We start from the raw sequence: 18,382 nt of genomic DNA, 5'->3' as shown, positions 1-18,382 counted from the left end.
TAAGTAGTAGAGTATCCCTGGGCCCCGTTCCTCAAAGCGATCGTAGCGCTACGATAGTCGTAAGCCTATGTTAAAGTATGGGAGTTACGATCAACTTTGCGCTACGATCGCTTTGAGGAACGGGACCCTGGTCCGATCCACCCTGAAGACCCGGGTTCTATCCTTGCGCTTCATCAAATCAAAACAGGAGACCTAGAGATCTATGGAACTTTAAAAAAAGTCTGAATTAAGTTCTTCAAAGGCATTTAGAAGTTGGACGAACATGAATACATGACACGTTTTATGGATAACAACTTCTTTTTATTTTGTATACGACGTTTCAGCAGAGACCATATAACAGATTATATTATATGGTCTCTGGTTTCAGAGCTAATTCTTGGTCCGTCATCAGGTAAATGCTGAGTTATGATGACGATAATTGCTCTAGGTATACTTTCATTTTTTAAATCTCAGCAGGGATCCATAAAAAAACCCGTGTCATGTATGTGTCTGGTGGACTCCATGTGTAGGACATGTTACCATTCTTGAGAATGATAAATATTTAGGAAACACCAGAATGAAATGTTTTCGAGGAAGAGCAAACGAAACGCCACTTCTTGACACTTTCAAGCCCTGTTCCAAGACCACAGAAATCTTTACACATCATTACCAGGGCGTATTGAAAATGTAAAGTAACATAACACTTGCCTGAGGAGAACTTTCCTACACAGCTGGTCTTATGAACACTTAATATGCGCAACAGGGAGACTAGATATCGCGTATGCCTCGGCTCGTCACGTGACCAGTGTAGCCAATATATTGAGCTTGGTTTATTTTCAACAGCTGATTACATTCGCTGAGTGTTGTGACAACTGAAAACCTACATGTAGAAGATACGTCGACTATTAAGTCAAATAATTGTTATTAGTGTCAGTATTAGTACAGTAGATTTGTAGTAAAGTTTCAAGTCGGTATGTTGTAGCTCACTGGCTTCAGTTCTTGGTACACAGCGAAGAAAGAATTCTCTAAATTCTCTAGCTAAAAACTTCTTTCACATATTCGTTTAATTTTTAGAAGGGAAATATACCTTTAGCTGAAAGGTGTTTACAAGTAATAGTGATAGTTTTATAACTAAAAAAATTTGTTAGGGTGTATTTGAGGTGTGTGAAAAATATGACATATCGCCGATCTGCCATTGAAATACTACAGGGCGTTGTTTGAGTGTTTCTAGTTATTGTTCTAAAACATCTTTCACATACACCATTAATTTTTATGAGGGGAATATACCATCAGGTGAAAGGTGTTTGCAAGTAATAGTGATAGTTTTATAATTTAAAAAAAATTGTTAGGGTGTATTTGAGGTGTGTGAAAAATATGACATATCGCCGATCTGTTCTGGGCCCCGATCCACAAAGAGTTCGTAGCGCTACGACATTCGTAAACCTATGATAAACTATAGAGCTACGACAAGTCGTAACGTTACGAACGCTTTGTGGATCGTGGTCCTGATCCGCCATTGACGCTTGTGATGCTTGAGTGTTATAGTTCTAAAACTGCTTTCTTTCTTGTTGATCTTAGTATTTGACAAAACTGGAAAGGTGTTTACAACGCTTTGTGATAGTTCTAAACTTTCTGTTTTTGAGGGGTGTGTGACAGTGTCATTTAACATTCTGTCAATGTCCATGCCATTCGACACATGCAATAAGATATCTGAATTAAGTACTAATGTAAACAAATGTCTCAACGTAGATTTTTTAAAAGGACAGCTGATGTTAACACATGTGTTCCAGCGATAGTTTTGCGTTCTTTAACATGTTTGGGGAGGGATGGCCGTGGTGCATCATTTATTCTTTCATTCATTCACATATGTATTTCTTTGTCTTGTTCTTTTTCTTTATTTATTTCATTCATTCACATATAACTCTTGCTCTTAATTCATTCATTCATTCATTGTAAAATTCCGACTGATACAATAAACTGGCTGAAGTACTGTTAAACGCAGCCGAAGTTGCGCTGGGAACGAACCAAGTCACGTTCGGGCATGACGAGGCGCACGCTAATTAGTTCAAATGGTAAAGAAAGTAAGCGAGTGACCTATCCCCGTTGTAGATTATCCCTGCTGGGAAGAGGTTATCTACAGCACCCCGTCTTCTATTCTCCATGGTTAGACACTAATAGACAGAGATTTTACAAGGCGCCTTCAATAGTATTCCAGTTATATTCCAGTGTAGAATTTCGAAAACTGCAAGTACGTATACAAGTCCAACATTGCTGTCTTTCCTTGACGGGGTGGGTGAGGGAGCGAGGGAGAATTATAGATCTGCTCAATGACGTTATAAAATACGTCTTTGATCTGCTGAACATGGAAATGGCATATTGTGGTTCAAGTACTGCAAGACAGACTATTGCGACAGTGGTTGATCTTGGCGATCTCCTAAGCACCGGATCTCATTTGTTCGACAAGTCTTGTATCACAACGTTCCGTCTCATAGCGTGTGTATATGCACGTTAACTTGAACCAATCGCACCTGTAATTAACCTGCCTAATTGTCCTTTGAAGTCTTTCATAGGCACTTAGAAGTTGGAAGACCATTAATGCATGACACATATTTATGGATAATATCCTCTTTTATATTTTTAACAACTTTGCACATCTATAATTTTTGGCGTCGTTAAAAAGAATAAAAGAAGTTGTTACCCATAAAAACGTATCATGTATACATAATTGACGCTTGTGAATTCGCAGTCAAGTGCGTGTTATGTAATCAGCCTACACATTAAACCTAACCAGCCTCAATTACCATGCACTTCCAGTGGTATTTACAAGCAGTGGGGTAGCCTAATGGTTAAAGCGTGCGCTCGTCATGCTCGAGATCCGGGTTCGATTCCCCACATGGGTACGATCAAAACGATGTGTGAAGAAGAAGTTTATTCGTATTCAAGGCCTCGTGGCCAAAGTACAGAAGTGTATATACATAATTTCAGTGCGCATGGATATCGAAGTGATTATTTACATGTAATACAAATTAAATTGGTAGATTTCGTTTAAAAAAGATTGCAAGATTTTTTAAGCATTCTAGATTTTGCGAAGACATTAACAAATTAAACTTTTCATGTGTGTGATAGGTATAAAAGTTACTTGGTAACAACAGTTTCCTGCTCTCATCATGGTATGGACAAACCAATAAAAAGTGAAATTCATCTTGGATGACATTATAATTACATCTTGCACACTCCAGTAATTCAGTATGTACATTTTTATCATATCGATATTGTTGTACATTAAGTTTATGGCTCGTGCATCTAAACTTACACAGAATACGTAGTAGGTCTCTTTTCGGAGTTAGTTTCAAAATGTACAGCTCTGGTTCAAGAACAGTCGTGTAAGCACAATAATTATGCAGAAATGGTGATGAGCTTAATTTACTTTGCCATATTTGAAACTGAATATCTTTACATCTCTGTTTAAAACATTACATAAAACGTGTTATACCTCCACAATCTTGGGAGATCCATACATATGAAAAACCAGTCTCCATTAACAAGGTACGAACACGTGACACCCAGTTGACACCGCCATGGTCGTCATATGACTTAAGCATTAAATAACATGCCTTTGGAAAGCGATTAGTTTCCATGTTTATAAGCCTTGTCCAATATTTAATACATCTGTAAAATGTAAAAATAGTTAATACAGAGCTTTGATCTTCCAACTTGTGTGTGAAGCCCATTTCTGGTGCCCCCCGCCGTGTCAATGCTGGAATATTGCTAAAAGCGGCGTAAATATAAACTCACTCACTCACTACTTGGAGTTGATCGTGTCAGGGCTATGCACTGTTTTTGACCATGTCTTGACATTACTGATGTGCGATATGTACAGATTATGTTGTGACTATCATGTTCCATTGGTAGCAGGCAAGTTGTAATATTTATGTTACATTCACTCTATGATGGCATTACTATTACAGACCCGTGAAGATCCGGGGTAGAATAGGTCTTCAGCAACCCATGCTTGCCCATAAAAGGCGACTATGCTTGTCGTATAAGAGGCGACTAACGGGATCGGGTGGTCAGGCTCACTGACTTGGTTGACACATGTCATCGGTTTCCAGTTGCGCAGATCGATGCTCATGCTGTTGATCACTGGATTGTCTGGTCCAGACTCGATTATTTACAGACCGCCACCATATAGCTGGAATATTGCTGAGTGTGGCGTAAAACTAAACTCAATCAATCACATATTACCGCCTCCGTGGTGTAGTAGTTAGTAGTGGTGCATCTTTGGAGCATGACAATTGAGAAGGATGGTTGCACACTTCATTTTCACACGAGTTACAATGGTCATTTAATAAACTTTCCGGACAAAGGTGGGTTGCGCCCCCATGCACCACTCTCTCTCTCTCTCTCTCTCTCTCTCTCTCTCTCTCTCTCTCTCTCTCTCTGGTTCCGCCTGTGCCCATTGAACATCTATGTAATCCATCAAAACATTCCTCAAGACAGCATTCGGCATCTCCTTTCTTCTATGGGTCACCGCTGCCAAGCTGTTATCGATGCTCATGGTGGTCACACCAGATACTGACATTTTACTCTGACCAAGTGGCTTTAATAGCCCTCTGTGGTTTTACCAAACACTTTCTGGATAATCATGTTTTGGAATTTGTAAAGTGATGATTTTACTGTAACCTAGCAATGTTAGAATCAGTTATATGCACTCAGTAAACTCCAAACCAGCATGTCAAGTTGTTGTTTTTTAAGAGTATATATAACACTAGATTAACAGAACAGATTGTGACATAATGACCAAAAATGTTGGGTTTAACGTCGTGCTTGAGAATATTTCGCTCATATGACGACGTACATGCGTGTGTATGTGTATGTGCGGCTGCTTGTACTAGCCCAGACTGAAGCTGGTTTTATAGTGCAAGCCCACTGAGAAACCATGCCGCAGTGAAGCATGAATACCCCACTCAGACACATTTTACTGACTCCGAGCCGGCTAGTCCTTGATGTACCCATTAATGCCGAGCGCCAGGCAGGGACCAACAAGTACCATATTTTAATGTCTTTTGGTATGATACGGTCGGGGATTGAACGCGCGATTGAATCAGGGCGGACGCTCTAACTGGTAGTACGTATGAGATAATATGTCCTTCGTAGGAGATGCTATGTCCAACGTAGGGCATAGTGAGTCCAAAATATTTTCACCGTGGCCCAACTACGGATCCGTAGATATCATAAGACACGAAAGTGAGATTTTTTTATCATCCAAAATCATTCTTCATCAGTTATCAGTAAAAGAATGAATTTTTCTAAACACAAAACTGTCATTAAGGCTTCTTGAGCAATGATATCAGTGAAGTCATAGCATTGTAACGTCATCATCTTTATGACGTCATAGCATTGTCAGCTGTGTTCTTTAGTGATGTCACAGCATTGTGAGGTCACAAACTGATGATGTAATAAAATATGACAGTTCAATTGTTGGGATAACTACAATGTAGATATCGCTTGATCTTACACAAGCGACATCTACTGTGGGAGACAGTTTTGGATGATAAAACGTGACGTAATACTAACGTTGTGACAACGTTGTGTCAGGATGTTACCAGTCTTCAACCTTCCCACAACGTTGCGAAAATGTTGTGTTTTAGCTGCAGATTGTTAAATGTTATATATATGCTACATTGACTTGACGAAATGCTATTCCCATGGCAATACCTTCAGGTTTATGTGGGACATACATGGGTGAATGTCAGATATTATTGTATACTACTTTTGATAATCGATTACACCATTTTACTATTCCACTGTTTACTTGTTAATATGTTTTGTGTATTTTATTCTGCACCTCATATCTTAACTTTATGCACATTTCATGTCACGCCATTACAACCGATCTTATTTAATCTATAATGTAATTTCCCGGTAGGTAAAACCTGTATAGAACTACCGGCGTATATCAGATCTCACATCCTAAGTTTGTGTCCTCAAGAGTGAATGCGTGGCATATACAATGGACACTGGTATCAGGTTTGCAATAAATCGGTTGTATGCTTCATGCGAACGGTTTAGTATTTCGTCTTAGAGGAATAGTGTATCCTGTGCATAATTACAACATCTAATTGAACCATTCAATTTCGAATATTCTGTACATACATGCAATTAATGAGTAGACACAGCGTTTTGAACATTTCGAAGATTTTGTTACACATATGAGTAGACACAGGGAAGCTTTCTTTTGAAGATATGGATCCTACACAAACACAGTCTACTGTGTCATCTAGTACATACATCCATTATGACAAAAAGTGAATTGAATGTTGGTAGAAACTATATTGAGAGCGCAGTGGAACAATAGGTGAAGCATGTGTGCCGTAAATACAACGTTCTCTACTTTATGGTGAGTGAGTGAGTATAGTTTTACGCAGCTTTTAGCAATATTCCAGCAATATCACGGCGGAGGACACCAGAAATTGGCTTCACACATTGTACCCATGTGGGGAATCTACTTTATGGGTGCAAATTTCTTTATGACATATGATGGGACGTTTCATGCTGTGGTGGTTGAGTGGGTTAGATGGCTGACTCTGTGTGCTGGCGATTAGGTGTCTGACTCTGAGAGTGTGGGTTCGAATCTCGGATGGGACTCCACCCAACAAATACAACATTTGTCATACCTGCATCATGCTTGGTATTTCAATCTCCGGCTTCCCTGGCTCATGCTACAGAAGCGAGAATCCATAGCTTTCCCCTCAAAATATGTGTATCACTTCCACATGCCATTCAAAGACTTTAAGATAGAAGATAGTAAAGAGTGAGTGAGTGAGTGGGTTTGGTTTTACGCTGCTTTTAACAATATTCCAGCAACATCACGGCGGGGAACACCAGAAATGAGATAGTAAAGATAAGAAAACATATCATGTTAAGACATTTTATTACATCACATGAACAGACATTGATTAGCAGATACTGAATGACAGGTAATAGGACCTACAATAGGTGATTACAGTAACCTGCCTCCCTGGTGCTTCTGTAATAATCCTTGAGAACAAACCCTTATAAACCTGATTAATCTCCTCCAATATATTATGTTATTTAATATTGACATATTCGCTGGTCATATTTATTTCATCAAAAGCATCAACAAAATAACATTTTAGTGTGGCCTTAAAATACGGACAAGTGATACAATCTTCAGGATCAGGGAGTCCCAAAATGTCAGCAACATATATACTACTCCACCAGCTGTCTCAGTAAAGATTCACAGAGTAGTAAAGTACTGTCTTAAGTCTCATTGCTTGTGTTCAACAGAGAAGACAAACTGCTTCTGGTTCAAGAGCTCATAACACAGATAACACAAACTCATAACACAGATAAATCTATACATTAAAGTATCTGTTGTGTTCACCAAACTAAAACTTAACACTATGTAACACAAAGTAAAATAGAAATTCAGGTCAGATATATGGAGTCTTTTACATTTTCATCATAAAAATTAACAGAAAAAAGGCCTTATTATGTGATGTTTAAAATGTTTCTTTCAAATCAGTTTACTCCCAAACAGCTAATAATCACCATCCATGATCCAGGAAAACAAACAGCACACAAACTACATGTCTCTGTATGCTGAGGCAAATTGTATTAAAAGATATCTCCTTCCAATTTTGTACAGAAAGTATGTTAATATAGAACTGCACAACGTATCTGAAGGCATATGCTAAAATGTCACATGGATAAGACATAAGACAATGTGACAGTTTTCTCAATGTCACACATACACATAAGTACTTATACTCATTAAAAATATTCTGTATACTGTATAAAATCAATCTGTGTATATAAAAGAGCTGAATGTCCAGCACTTGTTGATTCAAGGCAGATCTTCTCCAAACTTGCTTCTGTGGGCAGCTTTCTTCATGGGGTAGACAAGCTGTAACATAGAGTGAGGGAGTGAGTCAGTGAATCTGTGCGTCAGTGAGATGGTGGAGTGTGTGAGTGGGACAGTGAATCTATGCGTCAGTGAGATGGTGGAGTGTTTGAGTGAATGAGAGTGAACATGTGAGTCAGTGAGTGGGTGGAGTGTGAGTGAGTGAGTGAGTTTGGTTTTACGCCGCTTTTAGCAATATTCCAGCAACATCACGACGGGGAACACCAGAAATGGGTTTCACACATTGTACCCATGTGGGGAATCGAACCCGGTTATTCTGCATGACGAGCGAACGCTTTAACTACTAGGCTATACCACTATCCCAGAGTGAGTGAGTGAGTGAGTGAGACGTATCTGTAATTGGATTCCAAAACAAACCTATTGTGCAACTGTGCAGACAGGTGCAACTGTGAAGCAGACAATGGCTGGCTGACTGATAAAAATATTTCAGTGACTTCATAATTATCTTGTGATGCTCAGCAGTCATATGGACACATCACAAGGGATGCTATATCTGTTAATAGAAGAAACTTAACACTGCATACAATGTTGAGTGTGTGAAACAACCTTTGATTTTAACATGGTAAATAATCAAAGAACAATTTATATCCTGTTATTAGCTGTAATTATGACTAACATCCTATTTAGGTACCATAAACCACACGATGCCCGCAGTGGTGCAGTCCTGTTCCACACAATATGTGCCTGTCAGGTTTTTATCACAAGTACACAACTGCAGCCATATTCACTGCTGTTACTGATAAGTTTAAAGTAAAGCCCCGAAATATGAAATATGCTAAAAGATCTGAGGTGGGTTAGTGAGTGCTGTCTCAAGGTCTGCAGTTTCTCATCGTGTCAAATACTGTGAACCTATGTTAACTCAAGTGGTGGAACTTTCTCTTTGGGGAATGATTTTATCTATCTTTGCCTCCATTTACATTATTTTCATTTTTCTAATTCGACTTTGGTTAATAATTTGTTATAAAGTATGACCTAAAAGTATTGAATAATTGCTATGGGTATTTTACTTACCACAAACAAGTACAACAGACTATGATTTCAAATGCTGTGCGATCGTGTAATTTTCATCTTTCAACAGTCACCATACATGGAACCTCCATCAAACAGTCTCCACTTTTCCTACATGTAGTTTTGTTTCAGGCCTTGACATTATTAGCCAGGGCTAAAGTGCAAAATGATCTTATACGGCATGTTTTTGATATTGTGAATTCATTATGTGCACTAAAATGACATCATCTATCTAATTCTGCAAAGTTGTAACTACCCATAACACCTGTACTAAATCACCTCATGCAACTGGCATAATTTGTTCACACCTTCAGGTAAAACAGGTTCATGATTATGTCACTTGAATAGTGTCATGCATGCAAATGCATGTGTCTGCTTGAACCAGATGGAACTAAGGCCAGATGACAGTGCTGGTCCATTCAGGTACATGTGTCTGCTTGAACCAGATGGAACTAAGGCCAGATGACAGTGCTGGTCCATTCAGGTACATGTGTCTGCTTGAACCAGATGGAACTAAGGCCAGATGACAGTGCTGGTCCATTCAGGTACATGTGTCTGCTTGAACCAGATGGAACTAAGGCCAGATGACAGTGCTGGTCCATTCAGGTACATGTGTCTGCTTGAACCAGATGGAACTAAGGCCAGATGACAGTGCTGGTCCATTCAGGTACATGTGTCTGCTTGAACCAGATGGAACTATGGGCCAGATGACAGTGCTGGTCTATTCAGGTACATGTGTCTGCTTGAACCAGATGGAACTAAGGCCAGATGACAGTGCTGGTCCATTCAGGTACATGTGTCTGCTTGAACCAGATGGAACTAAGGCCAGATGACAGTGCTGGTCCATTCAGGTACATGTGTCTGCTTGAACCAGATGGAACTAAGGCCAGATGACAGTGCTGGTCTATTCAGGTACATGTGTCTGCTTGAACCAGATGGAACTATGGCCAGATGACAGTGCTGGTCTATTCAGGTACATGTGTCTGCTTGAACCAGATGGAACTATGGCCAGATGACAGTGCTGGTCCATTCAGGTACATGTGTCTGCTTGAACCAGATGGAACTAAGGCCAGATGACAGTGCTGGTCCATTCAGGTACATGTGTCTGCTTGAACCAGATGGAACTAAGGCCAGATGACAGTGCTGGTCCATTCAGGTACATGTGTCTGCTTGAACCAGGATGGAACTAAGGCCAGATGACAGTGCTGGTCCATTCAGGTACATGTGTCTGCTTGAACCAGATGGAACTAAGGCCAGATGACAGTGCTGGTCCATTCAGGTACATGTGTCTGCTTGAACCAGGTGGAACTAAGGCCAGATGACAGTGCTGGTCCATTCAGGTACATGTGTCTGCTTGAACCAGATGGAACTAAGGCCAGATGACAGTGCTGGTCCATTCAGGTACATGTGTCTGCTTTGAACCAGATGGAACTAAGGCCAGATGACAGTGCTGGTCCATTCAGGTACATGTGTCTGCTTGAACCAGATGGAACTAAGGCCAGATGACAGTGCTGGTCCATTCAGGTACATGTGTCTGCTTGAACCAGATGGAACTAAGGCCAGATGACAGTGCTGGTCCATTCAGGTACATGTGTCTGCTTGAACCAGATGGAACTAAGGCCAGATGACAGTGCTGGTCCATTCAGGTACATGTGTCTGCTTGAACCAGATGGAACTAAGGCCAGATGACAGTGCTGGTCCATTCAGGTACATGTGTCTGCTTGAACCAGATGGAACTAAGGCCAGATGACAGTGCTGGTCCATTCAGGTACATGTGTCTGCTTGAACCAGATGGAACTAAGGCCAGATGACAGTGCTGGTCCATTCAGGTACATGTGTCTGCTTGAACCAGGTGGAACTAAGGCCAGATGACAGTGCTGGTCCATTCAGGTACATGTGTCTGCTTGAACCAGATGGAACTAAGGCCAGATGACAGTGCTGGTCCATTCAGGTACATGTGTCTGCTTGAACCAGATGGAACTAAGGCCAGATGACAGTGCTGGTCCATTCAGGTACATGTGTCTGCTTGAACCAGATGGAACTAAGGCCAGATGACAGTGCTGGTCCATTCAGGTACATGTGTCTGCTTGAACCAGATGGAACTAAGGCCAGATGACAGTGCTGGTCCATTCAGGTACATGTGTCTGCTTGAACCAGATGGAACCTAAGGCCAGATGACAGTGCTGGTACATTCAGGTACATGTGTCTGCTTGAACCAGATGGACCCTAAGGCCAGATGACAGTGCTGGTACATTCAGGTACATGTGTCTGCTTTGAACCAGATGGAACTAAGGCCAGATGACAGTGCTGGTCCCATTCAGGTACATGTGTCTGCTTGAACCAGATGGAACTAAAAGGCCAGATGACAGTGCTGGTCCATTCAGGTACATGTGTCTGCTTGAACCAGATGGAACTAAGGCTTGATGACAGTGCTGGTCCATTCAGGTACATGTGTCTGCTTGAACCAGATGGAACTAAGGCCAGATGACAGTGCTGGTCCATTCAGGTACATGTGTCTGCTTGAACCAAGGTGGAACTAAGGCCAGATGACAGTGCTGGTCCATTCAGGTACATGTGTCTGCTTGAACCAGATGGAACTAAGGCCAGATGACAGTGCTGGTCCATTCAGGTACATGTGTCTGCTTGAACCAGATGGAACTAAGGCCAGATGACAGTGCTGGTCCATTCAGGTACATGTGTCTGCTTGAACCAGATGGAACTAAGGCCAGATGACAGTGCTGGTCCATTCAGGTACATGTGTCTGCTTGAACCAGATGGAACTAAGGCCAGATGACAGTGCTGGTCCATTCAGGTACATGTGTCTGCTTGAACCAGATGGAACTAAGGCCAGATGACAGTGCTGGTCCATTCAGGTACATGTGTCTGCTTGAACCAGATGGAACTAAGGCCAGATGACAGTGCTGGTCCATTCAGGTACATGTGTCTGCTTGAACCAGATGGAACTAAGGCCAGATGACAGTGCTGGTCCATTCAGGTACATGTGTCTGCTTGAACCAGATGGAACTAAGGCCAGATGACAGTGCTGGTCCATTCAGGTACATGTGTCTGCTTGAACCAGATGGAACTAAGGCCAGATGACAGTGCTGGTCCATTCAGGTACATGTGTCTGCTTGAACCAGATGGAACTAAGGCCAGATGACAGTGCTGGTCCATTCAGGTACATGTGTCTGCTTGAACCAGATGGAACTAAGGCCAGATGACAGTGCTGGTCCATTCAGGTACATGTGTCTGCTTGAACCAGATGGAACTAAGGCCAGATGACAGTGCTGGTCCATTCAGGTACATGTGTCTGCTTGAACCAGATGGAACTAAGGCCAGATGACAGTGCTGGTCCATTCAGGTACATGTGTCTGCTTGAACCAGATGGAACTAAGGCCAGATGACAGTGCTGGTCCATTCAGGTACATGTGTCTGCTTGAACCAGATGGAACTAAGGCCAGATGACAGTGCTGGTCCATTCAGGTACATGTGTCTGCTTGAACCAGATGGAACTAAGGCCAGATGACAGTGCTGGTCCATTCAGGTACATGTGTCTGCTTGAACCAGATGGAACTAAGGCCAGATGACAGTGCTGGTCCATTCAGGTACATGTGTCTGCTTGAACCAGATGGAACTAAGGCCAGATGACAGTGCTGGTCCATTCAGGTACATGTGTCTGCTTGAACCAGATGGAACTAAGGCCAGATGACAGTGCTGGTCCATTCAGGTACATGTGTCTGCTTGAACCAGATGGAACTAAGGCCAGATGACAGTGCTGGTCCATTCAGGTACATGTGTCTGCTTGAACCAGATGGAACTAAGGCCAGATGACAGTGCTGGTCCATTCAGGTACCTTGCTGCAGCTGCACAGGGACAGCTCAATCACATGATGCTGAGGTCGATCCTACCAGTCCCCTAAACACCTAGAGCCAGATAAGGCAACATCAAGTACTATTTAACGATGGTTGGTATGACATGGCGAGCAGATCAAACAGGGCCCAATGTTCCTCACCACAACCCATTGGTGTTTATATTCCCACTGGGGACCACAGACCACGACACTAACCAACCCCAGTCACTTGGCCATTTGCTGTGGACCGTGAATTCTGTGACTGGAGTTGCCTCCCTTAGTCCACTGATAAAACTGAAATGTGATCATTGTACAAACTTTCTGTCTGTGTCTTTGTAGTTTTGAGTGACTGTACACTACTTACCTACCTGTCTGTACACTACGTACCTACATGTCTGTACACTACGTACCTACTTGTCTGTACACTCACGCACCTACAGTTGTCTGTACACCACGCATCTACTTGTCTGTACACCACGCACCTCTGTACACTTCGTACTACCACGTACACCACGCATCTAGTCGTTCGTACACCACGCACCTACCTGTCTGTGCCACACACCTACTTGTCTGTACACTACGCACCTACCTGTCTGTACACCACGTCTGCCGTACCTACGCATTACAGTCTGTACACCACGCACCTACTTGTCTGTACACCACGCACCTACCTGTCTGTACACTCACGCACCTACCTGTCTGTACACTCACGCACCTACCTGTCTGTACACTACGCACCTACCTGTCTGTACACCACGCACCTACTTGTCTGTACACTACGTACCTACCTGTCTGTACACTACGTACCTACCTGTCTGAACACTACGTACCTACCTGTCTGTACACTACGTACCTACTTGTCTGTACACTACGTACCTACCTGTCTGTACACTACGTACCTACTTGTCTGTACACTACGTACCTACTTGTCTGTACACTACGTACCTACCTGTCTGTACACTACGTACCTACCTGTCTGTACACTACGTACCTACTTGTCTGTACACTACGTACCTACTTGCCTGTACACTACGTACCTGATTGTCGACATAGTGGTCACATCCATAGCACCACACAGACAGATCTGCATAACTCAGCACCATTAGGTGGGTCTCCTCGATGCCGTGAAATAACATGTGCTCGTTAACAAAACGGCTACAAAACACCTGTAAGGTAAAGACAGCATATTAGTGCAATTTGCTAAATGGAAAACCATATAAAAATTCAAACAGAAACATTTATAGGCAAAATTTATGGTAACTGAGTGTAATAAATTGTTTGATAGGCATTTCTTAAGAAGTAGACTGATACACAAAGTAGAGAAGTTAGGAATTTGCTGAGAATAAATTGTGTCTGCCTTGACTTGTCCATTGAAAAGGAGGAATCAGATTTACTCTAACCAGCTGCAATTATTTCAAATTACAGGTAGAAGATTGCATCAGTTTACAGCTTGACATGTACCATGTTCTTCAACCACTGAGACCCCTCATTCAGCAGCTAATGATTAGGCAGGTAGTGTCAGTGTTGCTTGAAGGGCCTCACCTGCTGCAGGAACTGTACGGAATCCCCTCTCATATCTTACCTGGGGAGGATTGCAGGTATCACACCGTACCAATTCACCTCTTGTATGATCTAATGTTTGCCAATGAATCATTTCCTCAATCCTTACAGATTTCAAATACATTCAAATGTAGACAATTTTCCCATTCATTTTCTAAATTTTCCACAGAGATAGAGCCAGTTTGGTTAGTTCTGTGACTCATCTAAATATACTGATAAGGTACATCACACTTTACACCAGGGTGCCATTGTGCAGAGCCATCTTAGAGCTAAACTGGCCATAAGTCCCATACATTAACATAGACTTATGGTAGTTTTTATAACAGCACCCTGAGCCAGATTCATTATGACAGCAGAAGAAAAACAGGTGCTGCTTACTTGCTGCTTATTTGCCTTGTTACACATAGGCACTAGTGGTGTTCCGGTTAATTGAAATAATCGAAGATTGGTCGCAGTGACCGAACGACCAAGCAATCGATCACATTTTCTCATAATCGAACACAAACGATTTTGGAACTACTGTTTTAGTCTTTGAAACACTTGACGATGGAACATATCTTCGAAGTTGTCAGGGCCTGAAAACGTGTTTAATTCTTAGAAAACTCACTTCACTAATTGAAAAGTTATGACTAAATATTTCTGTAAGACTCCGGGAAGTTTATGGTCATGATATATTAGTCATCACTTTAAAGTAGCAAGTTGCATCATGTTATACATATCTGCAATAACAACCTGGATAGGAAAATCTGAAAAATGATGCTAACCAATTCTTTTCGATGATTGTTCGTTGGTAATGAAGCAATCATCAATTGTGAGATTTCAACCAATTCCCAGCACTAATAGGCATACAACACCGGGGTCAATGGTGTCCCTTACCTTGTAACACACAGACACACATCACAGGGGTCAACTGTGTCCCTTACCTTGTAACACACAAGACAGGCCCAGTTCTCAGACTGGTCTCCACACACATCACAGGGGTCAGATGTGTCCAAGCTATGGACTGGTAGGGGCTGCACAGTCTCCAGATGGGGGCACCATGTTAGGGGCTGAACTGCATACATAGTCTCAAAGTTCTGGAAAATTACAAATATCAACCCTTAACTTTTGTGGCATCCATTTTGAAACTGTTTTTCACATCATTCAAGTGTTTTTGTGTCACGATCACTGCTTCCACTGTATTGCAGTTTGAATTTTTGCAAATTAAACAAGAGTTACCAAGAGATGACAAATCCTCCTGTCTCCCACACTATGATAGAGGTAATCATCTGTCTGTTTACAGGTCATTGAGCTATAGAAGAAAGGGATAGAGATAAGGAGTGCCATCATTTGTAACCACTGGCTGAGAGAACTCTTTATTCATAGTGCAGTTACATGTATACAAACATCAATGAAGTTGTAAAAAGTATCTAAATTTCTCTCAAATGCCAGCTTAGAAGTGGTAATTGAAGAAAAATTTGGTTGTTTGGAGATAAGCCATAAAAATACCCACGTCTCTGTTAACTATAACAACAAGAACACAAAGTCAACAATATCCCCCCCGCAACGGCAAAATACTCTTCACAAATATGTCTACTAGTTATGATTATGTCAAACGTTTTGAAGTGTGTATAGCAAAGTGGAAGGAGAGTATTGAAAGGTTTTTAAGATCTGCTCCAGAAAGGAGCACTACCACCAAATTCAGTTGAAGCCTAACTTGTTGCCATGGAAATGCAACAAGATGACATCCTCATAGTCACAGCCTAAGTCACGTTTCCACGGAAACCAAAAAACAACAAATTTGTATGTGTTTATAACCATCAAATGGCACGTCTATGGATCATGTTTGATATGTGTACCAAGTTTGATGAAGCTAGCATGTATAGTTTGCAAAATCTGCTCCGGACAAGATGACATCCTCATAGTCACAGCCTAAGTCATGTTTCCATGGAAACAGCAAAAAATAAAATTCATATCTGGGTCTAACCCCCCAAAGGCACATCTAGGGATCATACTTGATATGTGTACCAAGTTTGATGAAGCTAGCATGTATAGTTTAGGAAATCTGCTCCGGACAAGATGACATCCTCATAGCCACAGACTAAGTCACGTTTCCATGGAATTCGCTAAAAAGTAAAATTCATATCTGGGTCTAACCCCCAAAAGGCATATCTAAGGATCATGGTTGACATGTGTACCAAGTTTGGTTATGCTATTATGAATAGTTTAGGAGATATGCTTCCTACAAAGTGTGACGGACGGAAGGACGGAACTTGTGTCTATATCACCCGCAACTTCGTTGTTGCGGGGGATAATAATGGCCATTTATATTTAAAGCGCTAACACATTATTACCCAGGATAACCCAAACTGCCTGTGAGGCGCTAGATAACTCGTCCCACCGGGTATCCACTTTCTGCTGGGTGAACAGAGGCAATTTTGAACAAACTCACTTGCCTAAGGTGAGACCACATGTGTCATATGTGCTTTGTTGTGGGGCAGAACTCTCAGGAGTCAACCTGCCAAACACGGTCACCCATCCAAGGACTGTCCACGCTCAACGTTGCTTTACTTCAACTGAGTTAAGTCAAATCAAGCTTGTTGCCATGGTAACAGGGAAAATAAAAATTCTACAATCCCTAAATATCAAAAGTTGAAAACCTGATCAATGTGTGTGTAGAGTTTTGTGAATGAATACTTATTAGTTTTAGCGATATGATCTGGACAAGGACACTACTATTAACAGCCAAATTTGTTGCCATGGTTACAGGAAAAACCAAAATTCTACAAAATCCTAAATATCAAGAGGCACCATTTGAAAGCTTGATCAATGTGTGTGCAAACTTTTGTGCATGAATACATATTAGTTATAAGGTCCAAACAAGAAATTATTACCGATGGACAGATGGACAGACAAGCTGTTTACTATATCACCCCCCACCCTCCCCTATCAGCAATATAGTATCAGTATTTTACTTCCCCACACCAACATCCCACACACCTATATTGGGGGGACCACAGACTGATGATGTCTGTCTTCACCTGCATGTAAACAGTTTAAATACCAGCATGTGCTCCAGGCTGCTCACAACAGACAGCATCCATGATTGGGACGTAGCTGATTCCATACCCACCTTGGCATGGTACTGAAACCATCCTCTCTGTCATGAGTGTTTAATGAGGGAGTGTTCAGTCCACACAATTCATGATTCAGTGTTTGCCACACCACTATTCTGGATTGAGAGGGAGTGCTCACCTGGTGCAACTTGTACCAGAATGGGTCTGTCATAAGTGAGTGAATTGTCATCAACCCAAACACTGTGTTCTGAAATATTTTTTTTAATCCATGAAGATCCAGCTTAGAATTGGTCTTCAGGAACCCATGCTTGTCACAAGAGGCAACAACCAACCAACCAACCAACCAACCATCATAAATAGTTTTCATTCTTGCCCCCCTTCTTTCCCGGATTCAGGCATCTGTTTTAACTGGCTCAGCTTGTTGTAGTAGAAAGTGGAATTAGTGAGTGAATACGGTTATACCTTCGGCAATCTTTTAACCATGAAAGTGTATACCATGAATGAGATTCACACAGTTTACCAATGTTAAGTATTGAACCCCACACTTCAGTGTGATGAGCCAACACATGAACCACTGGGCTACCTCCCTGGTCTAACGGTGTGAGTAAACGTCAATATGTATAGACAGACACAACATACGAGTATATGGTCCCTGGTATACTCTAACCTTTGCTCAGTGATCATGAAACAAGAAACATCTATAGTATCACAGATGTCCAAGCTATTGTTAAATGCACTGAATTACAGCTGAATCTGAAAGTCAACTTTATTGTTCTTTTCGATGACAAAAAACTTACTTCTAAGGAGTGACTATTATCTCCACATTTATACCGTTTTTACTGTTTCAGTAGCGAGGTATTGTGCTTCTGTTGTTATTTCCACAATTAATGTGCATTTTTCGTGCGTTTTTCTGCACAGTGGGAAAGTTTTCTTTGGTAGGCCTGTACTATTTAAGATTAAAACAGTAAAAAGACTATGATT

At 41.5% G+C, this 18,382-nt stretch overlaps 1 protein-coding gene across 1 annotated transcript in view; it reads right to left on the bottom strand.

Annotated features, from left to right (window-relative positions):
* Positions 1 to 15,304: 15,304 nt before the first annotated feature.
* Positions 15,305 to 18,382, bottom strand: part of LOC124286079 — a 209,368-nt gene continuing 206,290 nt past the window's right edge. The window contains exon 5 of the mRNA XM_046722404.1: positions 15,305 to 15,421. The gene's annotated coding sequence lies outside the window, so the exon portion shown is untranslated. The remainder of the gene's footprint in view (positions 15,422 to 18,382) is intronic.

This window comes from Haliotis rubra, unplaced genomic scaffold, assembly GCF_003918875.1.
Source record: "Haliotis rubra isolate DU_JTF1 unplaced genomic scaffold, ASM391887v1 Scf375, whole genome shotgun sequence".
In the NCBI taxonomy this organism is placed as follows: Eukaryota; Metazoa; Mollusca; class Gastropoda; order Lepetellida; family Haliotidae; genus Haliotis; species Haliotis rubra.
Note: the sequence above shows the minus strand (reverse complement) of the source record. Positions and strands in the feature narration are given on the sequence as shown.